The sequence below is a fragment of the Scylla paramamosain genome, unplaced genomic scaffold (genome assembly GCF_035594125.1).
Source record: "Scylla paramamosain isolate STU-SP2022 unplaced genomic scaffold, ASM3559412v1 Contig142, whole genome shotgun sequence".
NCBI lineage: Eukaryota > Metazoa > Arthropoda > Malacostraca > Decapoda > Portunidae > Scylla > Scylla paramamosain.
In genome coordinates, this window is record NW_026973807.1 from 107,501 (window position 1) to 117,500 (window position 10,000).

At 42.2% G+C, this 10,000-nt stretch overlaps 2 long non-coding RNA genes across 2 annotated transcripts in view; one reads left to right on the top strand and one right to left on the bottom strand.

Annotated features, from left to right (window-relative positions):
* Positions 1-10,000, top strand: part of LOC135099525 (uncharacterized) — a 47,585-nt gene that overhangs the window by 15,448 nt on the left and 22,137 nt on the right. The gene's annotated exons all lie outside the window — the stretch shown is intronic.
* The window catches only part of LOC135099526 (uncharacterized), a 26,721-nt gene continuing 17,379 nt past the window's right edge, over positions 659-10,000 (bottom strand). The window contains exons 3-4 of the long non-coding RNA XR_010268067.1: positions 1,320-1,538; positions 659-860 (exon numbers count right to left, since the gene is read on the bottom strand). This is a non-coding gene — a long non-coding RNA (uncharacterized LOC135099526). The remainder of the gene's footprint in view (positions 861-1,319; positions 1,539-10,000) is intronic.

The following is a 10,000-nucleotide window of genomic DNA, read 5'->3' on the forward strand; positions in this document are numbered from 1 at the left end:
AGAGAGAGAGAGAGAGGCTATAACTGAGGTGCAGAAATGCTTTTAAATGAAAAACCAAGTTGTCCCCTTCACCAATAAGAATGTGCCCCCCTCTCTCTCTCTCTCTCTCTCTCTCTCTCTCTCTCTCTCTCTCTCTCTCTCACCCACAGATCCATAGTACGTCCCCTACAGTATGTTGACGAACCCACAGTCGCTCCCCACAGCCTGTCACATGAGAGAGAGAGAGAGAGAGAGAGAGAGAGAGAGAGAGAGAGAGAGAGAGAGAGAGAGAGAGAGAGAGAGACAGAGAGAGAGAGAGAGAGAGAGAGTTACTGTTTGTGAGAGGAATTAATCTGTATTATTTTATTATTATTATTATTATCATCATCATTATTATTATTATGTTGAAAATATGTATTTAATATTTTCATAAGTGATGGAAGGCAGGAAGAGGAGAGAGAGAAGACAAAGAAGGAAGAGGACATAGAACGAAGATAATAAATAGGAGAAGAGGAAGGAATAGAAGAAATGAAAGAAAGAAGACAGAGGAGAGAGAAAGATAGAAAGATAAAGAAGAAATAAAGGAGAAGAGGAAGGAACAAAAGAAATAAATAAAAAATCTCTCTCTCTCTCTCTCTCTCTCTCTCTCTCTCTCTCTCTCTCTCTCTCTCTCTCTCTCTCTCTCTCTCTCTCTCTCTCTCTCTCTCTCTCTCTCTCTCTCTCTCTCTCTCTCTCTCTCTCTCTCTCTCTCTCTCTCTCTCATGCCTAGTACACCTGGTGAGTCCCCGTCAGAAACTTAAAAACATTTTCTGTTCCAGCGAGAGCTTGCGAAAGACTTCCCAACACGTGCGAGTGACTGGATGGTCTGGGAAGTACTCACCCTGGAAACACAGTGAGGGATTAATAAAAGGAAGGATATTGGCATTTATGTGTTAATTCATATTGGCTGTGGTGTGTGCAGGGAAGGACTGGGTAAATATAGGCACCAGAAGAGGTGAGGAGTGTATGCGAATTGAAGGCAGGAAGTGAAGGACTGGATATTAGATAGGAGAGTGATAGAGGTAAAAAAGGACTAGATATATAGACACAGGGAAGGACTGGATAAATATTAGAGGCGGCGACAGAGGCAGAGCGTACATTAATAAGGAAAAATAAGTAAAATGAATGAGAGGATGAAATAGTGGAGAACAACTAAAATGAATGATATACAGGTGAAAACACACACAAACGACCCTAAAACACACACAGCCACCTGAAAACACTGCCAAACACACAAAAAAAAAAAAAACGCCTAAACACACACACACACACACACACACACATACACACCCCAGGCTCACCTCAACCTAACTTAATCTTATATTCAGCATTCTTTTCCAACTCGGTCCAGAAATAATTTTCATTGCCGGTGACCAAGTCCTTAAGTTCGTTCCATTGGCAGGAAAAGTTTGAGCACAGTACCGTCCCACACCCTGCAGAAGCCATCATGAAATGCCCTGTACTGCTTGTCAGTGCTTGTGTTCAGCCTGTAGTCCACCAGCAGGTCCACTTACTCCTGCCTGTAAAAGAGAGACCCAATCAGATGTCAGTTCCTAGATACAAAAAGGGGGCATTTAATTTGAAGGGTGTGTTGAAAGCTCCCTCCTGCAAGAGTTCAAGTCATAGGAAAGAGGGAATACAAGGCAGGCATGAAGTTCCAGGGTTCGTCAGAGACATGGATAAATGATTGAAAATACTGGGTAACGCTTGCTGACTGAATTTTGCACATAAAAGTTGGTCGGCTAAAAAAGAAAAAAATCTTTACGTCATTTGTGTGCTATCAAACCAAGTAATAAAATATGAAAATTTTTAGCAACCATCATCAAGCAGAGAGCAAGAAAATGGCAAAATTAGGTAAATACTCTGTACATTATCTCGGGTCTGCGATGTACACTACCCCTGGAACGAATATTTTTTTTTCCTCTATATGACCTTACTGTATCCATTCAAGTTATACAGTTAACATACCCGTATATAAATTCTGGTACACATGAAAGCAACACCCCGTGTTTTGATGCCAAATGTTAGCGGGACACTGGTAAAGACTCTTGATATTGTGCGCCTCAACGTTTTCCCTACGGTGCCGCTGGTCTGTTTACATCCTGTCTCCCAATGTCCTCCCTGAGTTGTCGCTTTCTTTTCTGAACGTACAACCCGTCCTTTCACACCTTGGTTCTTCTTTCCTGACATGTTTGTACAACCACAACACATGTACAGACTAGGGTTTTACAGCACCACTACAAACTCGTATCTGTCGCCTCAGGTTTGTTGGGTGTTTTGGAGAAACCGGCGGGTCTGATATCGCCCAGTGTTCCTTTCATCACCGCGCGGTCTTGGCTGTCGTAACATCCTGTCAGTACAAATAATACTTGCTCGACTCTCTTAGGGGGTAAATTCGCAGTTTCAACCAATGCTTTCATCCTCTTTACCTTTCACTAAAGCTAGGAAGCACAGGAATCTGGTGGGATATTTTTGACATTCCAGAAAAAAGTTTAAGGATGACAAGCAGCATATTTCGAAAACGGGATTTTTCTACATGATCTTAACTCAACGTAACCAACCTAACCTAATCGGAAAGGGCTTCGTCTCTCTTGGACTCTCCCTTAAGGTCACTAACCTAACCTCCTAACCCACACACAAGGTAAACTGATGTAACGTAACATTTTGTCACATCCTACAATGTCAGTCATCACTGCATACCAGCAGTAATTACTTAACGAAAAATACCAGAAGAATTTGAGGGAACTGGCTGTAAACTGCATTTCATATAATGACAGCCAGCACACGTCTCTCTTCCGTGTCCATGGTGAAAGTGATGCACCACAGACAGTCCCGGGTGCTCCTTCCTCCTCTAAACACACGTGCCTACATGTGATTGGCTGTCAGATTTCCGTGTGACCTGATTCACAGCAGGTAACTCCACGTCATCACAAGTCTTAACACGTGTGTCAACGTCACGTCACCATCGCGCACGTGCACTGTTGATGACAAACATACGAACACACTCAGCATCCTACGAGAGACGACTACTGGTGGACTTGAGCTAGAATTGACTTGAATCTTTGACATTCTCATCTGAAGTTGTTATTAATTTCCGACAGGGTAAAATAAGGCTAGAAATGCTCCAAACAGTGAGATGTAGACCCTGCCAGGGGCTATACTTACCTACGGTGTATTGATTGAAACTGCAATAATACCTTTTTGGGATTTGCCAGATAAAACATGAGTCCCTGTAGAAACCAGTGGAAAGTATTTCAAATTAATTATGTAGCAGAAGACTAGAAATAGATATGAAATCACTGAGAGCCTTGTTGCGAGTATTTAGCTTATAATAACTGTTGTGTAGAATGTGCATCACCAGATTCCGTGGAACTGTTACCATAAACACTTAGGATCAATGTTTTGTAGCTTTCAGGTGCAGTGCATCAAGATGTACGAGTATCACGAGAGACGGTTTTAGAGTGTGCTTCTCCAGATAACTGAGGGAGCGTTGACCAGCCCCTGCATTAACACAGCCGGCGATCACCACATCCATCCACCCACTCACCCTTCCTCCTAACCATTCACTCACCCATCCACCTATCCATCAGCACAACATTTCACCCATACACAGAGCAATTAATCCACCCAACTGGCTATCTACCCAGTCCACCTTTCCATACATCCACCTACTCCCACATCCGTCCTTCAGCCGAAATAATAACAGTGCTATGCCACCGACAGCAACTACTACTACCACTGCTACTACTATTACTACTACTACTACTACTACTACTACTACTACTACTATCACCTTTCACACTTCCATTCCTTATTCCTCATTCCTCAGGAAAGAGATCAGAACAAACTGATCCTGAACATTAATAAAGAAGTGAATGACGTTGTTTGTGGTGAGTCGATAATAAGTTGGCTTATCTTTAAACTAGACAGGAAATCCTCATCGCAGTATGCACACACACACACACACACACACACACACACACACACACACACACACACACACACACACACACACTCGAAGCAAAGACCAAATTCTTCGACATTAAAAAGGCTTTCATCTCGACTCCTTTGAAAAGACTGTGGTGGAAGGTAAAGAGGTTTTCATCCTGTACTGTCGTGATTCTAGTGATCGTTTAATTAACAAGGATTCTGCATCATCAGTGCGAGAAACACACACAATAATAATAATAGTAAGAGTAATAATAATAATAATAATAATAATAATAATAATAATAATAAACTATGTGGCCTGTGAAAAATGTTCTTGAGAAATGCTCAAAGCGTTTTACCATTCAAATGTCCTGTTTCTTCCTAACTGACAAATTAAAATCGCCAGTTTCTCTCTCTCTCTCTCTCTCTCTCTCTCTCTCTCTCTCTCTCTCTCTCTCTCTCTCTCTCTCTCTCTCTCTCTCTCTCTCTCTCTCTCTCTCTCTCTCTCTCTCTCTCTCTCTCTCTCTCCCTCCCTCTCTCTCTCTCTCTCTGTGTGTGTGTGTTTCAGGAGATGACAGGAGAAGCAATGTGGAAGACACGCGTGGTATTCGTCACTGTTTTCAGTAAGTCGTATTGTTAGGCACATGTTTACTTAATATAAACAATACAAATATTAATAATTTTTTTGTGTGGTGTATTCCAGTGCGTGCGTGCGTGCGTGCGTGCGTGTATAAGTATTTATTTTCGATTTTTTCTGTTGCTGTATTAATTTGAATATCTCTCTCTCTCTCTCTCTCTCTCTCTCTCTCTCTCTGTCTCTCTCTCTCTCTCTCTCTCTCTCTCTCTCTCTCTCTCTCTCTCTCTCTCTCTCTCTCTCTCTGTGTGTGTGTGTGTGTGTGTGTGTGTGTGTGTGTGTGTGTGTGTGTGTGTGTGTGTCTGTGTGTATACAGCCTGCGTCTTCCTGACCGGCTATGCTTCTCATATCAAGTGAGCAAGTGAGTATGAAAAGAATATTACACACATACACACACACACACAAAAACACACACACACACAATCATCATCATCATCATCATTTCTTCTCTCGCATTACAAGTCTGTATTATGATATTGTTAACTCTCTCTCTCTCTCTCTCTCTCTCTCTCTCTCTCTCTCTCTCTCTCTCTCTCTCTCTCTCTCTCTCTCTCTCTCTCTCTCTCTCTCTCTCTCTGACGAAGTCCGTATATGCTTCCTTTCATCGCACCACATCAGGAAAGGCAGCACACATTTCAGTAAAAAAAAAAACAGAAGCAAAACCGAAGTGTAATTTGTAGAAGTGAGGCTAAGGCTCTTGTAACGCTTTGTTGACAGGAGCACAATAAGTAGAAGAGACAACCATGAAGATAACGGAGATATTAACCAAGGTCTGTATTCTGAAACTTTTCCAGGTGTTATCTTCACTACTTCTGACAGATTGTAGAAGTTACTGAGGGCTTTCAAGGATGGCTTTACGATTGTAGTTGGCGTTTTAACAACTAATCTGTATCATCAAGGGAAACAAAAAAGAAACATATTTAAAGATATGGCACCAATGATTTTTGTGACTTGTGAATTCAATATCATCATACTTGCTCTGTTCCTTCCCCTAATGTCCACTTGCCTGCGATCTGGCATGGAACCTTCCCTAAACTTTCCCAGTGTAGCCCAGTCTCTCATAGCCAGCGATCTTTCCCAGAAATCTCTCATTCTCTTCCAGCCCAGCCTTTCCAGGTCCATGGCACGTCTCTTCCCCACCCTCAACCCACACCTTCCTGCTCTCTCCTATAGCCTCTCCTTCTCCCTTCCCTCCTTCCAATCCCAGAGCAGAGGGAAACGTGCACCGCTCTTTCCTCCATCATGCTCGACGCATTCCAAACTGATTGTCTTTCATGGGAGGGTAAAACACGAAGACACTTAAACGGATCTTTGTTCAGTCCCTGCGTGGGGTGTACACAATCCGAGGCCCTCCAACTCTCCTTTCCTATTTCATTATTTTCATCAAAGTTTCCCTGACAATAAGACAGCTATGACAGTTCTTCCTCTTTGTTCCTTCACCCACAGGACAGAGAAAAGTAAGGATCGATATCTGTGCTGAACCCAATCGAGTAACCTTCAGGCCGAGTCATCTTGATCTCAGTAAGGACCAGTTTAGATACAAGATGGGGATTACTAATAAGTCTGAATGGTGTGTGTGTGTGTTCACAGCCGAGTAATATTAGCCACTTTACTGCAGGTTTCAACAGCATTCTAGCATTTCGCCTCTCTTCTCTCCTCTTCATACATCAACAGTTAGACTTCTTGGCGTGTGATTATGACATAAAATTCAGTAACTGGCAAGACGCAAAGTTAAACTGGCAAGCTATGAAAATTTCCGCACGCCCTTACACCAATACGACTTTCCAAATACGAGAAAAGACCACTGGCAAAATAATAGCAACAAACTCTACAGTCACCCCTGCTACAGGTGAGTCACGCAATTTCGCTCTTCTCTTTTCTCCTCATTCCATTATGGCTAAAAGTTATATATTTTCTTTGTATTTCTTTTTACTCTTACTGAAAGACTAACACATACACACACACACACATTCTCTCTCTCTCTCTCTCTCTCTCTCTCTCTCTCTCTCTCTCTCTCTCTCTCTCTCTCTCTCTCTCTCTCTGAACATCTTTCAGTGTAGCATAAACAAAAATAAAATAAGTAAATAAATGAAATAAGATAATAGATTAATAGATAAAAAAAAAATAAAAAACAAGGTCATTTTCTTCAATATCGTTTGCCTTTGATTTGTCTTGTAAAGGTAAAAACGCAAAAGAAAATAGTAATGATAATCTTTTCTCTTTTTTCTTTCTTCTGCAGGCAGTCCAAGAGAAGTACGTGGATAAATGCAACAACGTATGTAATGCTGATGCAAGTCCCTTATAACTACCTTAGTCGTGTGTTCTCACCCCATCAGAACCTGAAGTTAGGGTGAGAAGTCTTCAGTGTGATTCCAGAAGATGCACAGCTATCGTGGAAGACAATTGCGTTAAATATAATGGTTACAGTATGAAAGTGCAATTCATTCTGAAGCCATCGAGTAAGAAAGTCAAGAATCCCCTCGTTAAATACGGTGCTGTCAACTCTGGGGGAAGAGCAACGATAGCATTAAAAGATCTGCTGCCCTTTACGAACTACACCGTAACCGCCAACCCTGCCAACGACGTGGGCGCCGCCACCGACCTCTCCCTCACCAAAGAAACCTCCTTTATCGCAATTTCCCAATGTGAGACTCCGTACTTGTGCCTGTGTGAGACTTATGGTGGTGAAGGTGGCACGTGAGTCCACCATCACAACAACAACAACAACAACAACAACAACATAATCCTTTGTTCTTCTTTAGGGACAGCATTTATAAACTTTTTTTTAACCATTTCTTTGTACTTGGTCCCTCTCTTTAATACATTAAAAAACAATACTAATAGTAAAAAAAATCCTCACAAATGGGGGGTGGTAACACAAACCGCGCAACACACACACACACACACACACACACACACACACTTTCCTCATCGTCTCTCTCTCTCTCTCTCTCTCTCTCTCTCTCTCTCTCTCTCTCTCTCTCTCTCTCTCTCTCTCTCTCTCTCTCTCTCTCTCTCTCTCTCTCTCTCTCTCTCTCTCTCTCTCTCTCTCTCTCTCTCTCTCTCTCTCTCTCTCACTCCGTAATAATGATTTTTTTTTCCCTGCTCTCCTCAATCATTGTTTTTCTTTCCCAGGTTATGTGTCATTTGGGGAAATTAAAAAAGTAATCAGGTAACAGGTGCTTTAACTTGCAGAGCAACTTCAAGGACCTTCCCCAGCGACTGGAGGGTTCCAATTTTTTAGACTCATCTCAGACCGGCTCATACGGACCACACAGTTCTTATTGAGGTTGTTCTCGGTATTGCGCAATATTGCACCACACCTGCACGAAAATGCTGTGTCGCTGCTGCCCAGGCCTACCCTCCCCGACCACCAACCATCACACCAAGAGTCGCGCCACCGTGAAGGTTGCGGCGAACGACATGTTGCTGTAAGTGACGCTGTGTTTACAATGCGTGGAGCTTCATCTGCATTTTGATTATACTTTCGTGTTCACGAGAGTTTTTCCTAAAAATTTATTTCATTTTTCAATGATTAACTGTTAGAAATAGCGAACATAAGTAAAATATGTTATACACTTTTTTTTAACATCTTCACAGTTCAATTCGTCGTAATACCATTTTCTGCTTTTTTTTTTTTTGTCAAGTTCTTACAATACACGTTGATTGTACAGTCACTGGTGAGTCTGATGGGGTCAACAAAACTGGCTATCCCGTATATGAAGTGTGTTATGACAAATAATTCGCGCATTTTTCGCACTCCAGCTCGAGCTGTAGTGATGAGGCGAGAGTTGCGTGAGTTGCCAGGCAGAAACTTTCCCTCACATGCAGATCAATCAAAATATGCAAAATACGGCAAAGCGGTGGCTCTCATGAAGGAATGTCATAAAACAAGAAAGACGCGCCGTCAAAAGTTACCTCCATGAAGGTGTTAACGAGACTGAAAGCGCTATTTTTCTATGCGATGGACGCCAAAAGGTGCTCCCACCAAATCATCGTCGTGCCCTCCAGAGGCCAGGTGGACCGGTGAGTTGTAGAGATGTGCGCTAACTAAATTAGAACCCGCAGGGGGAGCTCCTGCTGACGGAATAACAAATAATAATAAATAAATAATTAAATAAGTAAATGAATAAATAAATAAAAAATTAAATAAAATAAAAAAAAATGTGTGTGTGTGTGTGTGTGTGTGTGTGTGTGTGTGTGTTTCAAACAGTCTGCATCACTATGATCAGGTTAGTTTCCCTGACCTCATCTGAGCTTTAATTTTTCCCCTCGTAGGCTATTGAAATCCAAGGACTAGGGCAGAGATCGACGCAAAAACAACCCTGCGCTTTACTTGGAACGGACTTCAGAGTAACATTGAGCAACCCTGGTTACTACACACTCACACAATGACAACCCTGATTACTACACTCTCACACATTAGCAACCCTGATTACTACACTCTCACATATTGGCAACCCTGATTACTACACACTCACACATTGGCAACCCTGATTACTACACACTCACACATTGGCAACCCTGATTACTACACTCTCATATATTGGCAACCCTGATTACTACACACTCACACATTGGCAACCCTGATTACTACACACTCACACATTGGCAACCCTGATTACTACACACTCACACATTGGCAACCCTGATTACTACACGGTCACACAATGTCAACCCTGATTACTACACTCTCACACATTGGCAACCCTGATTACTACACACTCACATTCTTGGATGGAGGAGACAAGAGCACAGTGAAAAATGTCACCGATACTGAAATCAAAGTATGTGAAAGGTCTTACCCACTGACGCACAAATGCAAACTCCTCGCGTGATTACAGAACCATATTGTGAAACGTTTCGGCATCCCAGCTCAACTCTTACTAGGTGTGACTGGCGATTGCTAAAGTGATTTTGATTCTAATGATAGTCTAACAAGAATTTTATACTACTGATGAACAAAACACCCATGAGAACCCGGCGCATTATCCCTGTGGCTTTTGAAAATAGTCTTTATGAGAAACCAAACGCATTTCAGAAAAGGGACCTTGACATGCCTGGCGGTGCAACATCTACAGGCTAAAGATCTGTGTTCAGAAACGCTTTGCTCTCTCACCACGACTATTCTCAAAAGCCACAGAGATGATTTGCTTGATTAAAAAAAAGAGAGAGAATAAATAAATAGATAAAAATCGGCCTTAAAAACTCACGTAACTGCACCTATATACAGCCTTTTGAATGTAGCGGAGGTGTGGCGCAGAAGTGTTTCATGATATTGCCCTTAACTTCACCTCTTCTCCCGCCGCAGTTTGCTCACCTGACTCCAGGCAAAAAGTACACGTTAGAAGTGAAGGAGTGCTTTACAACAGTGCACTGTGACATACTGACGACACTTGAATAATGGACGGAACCAGA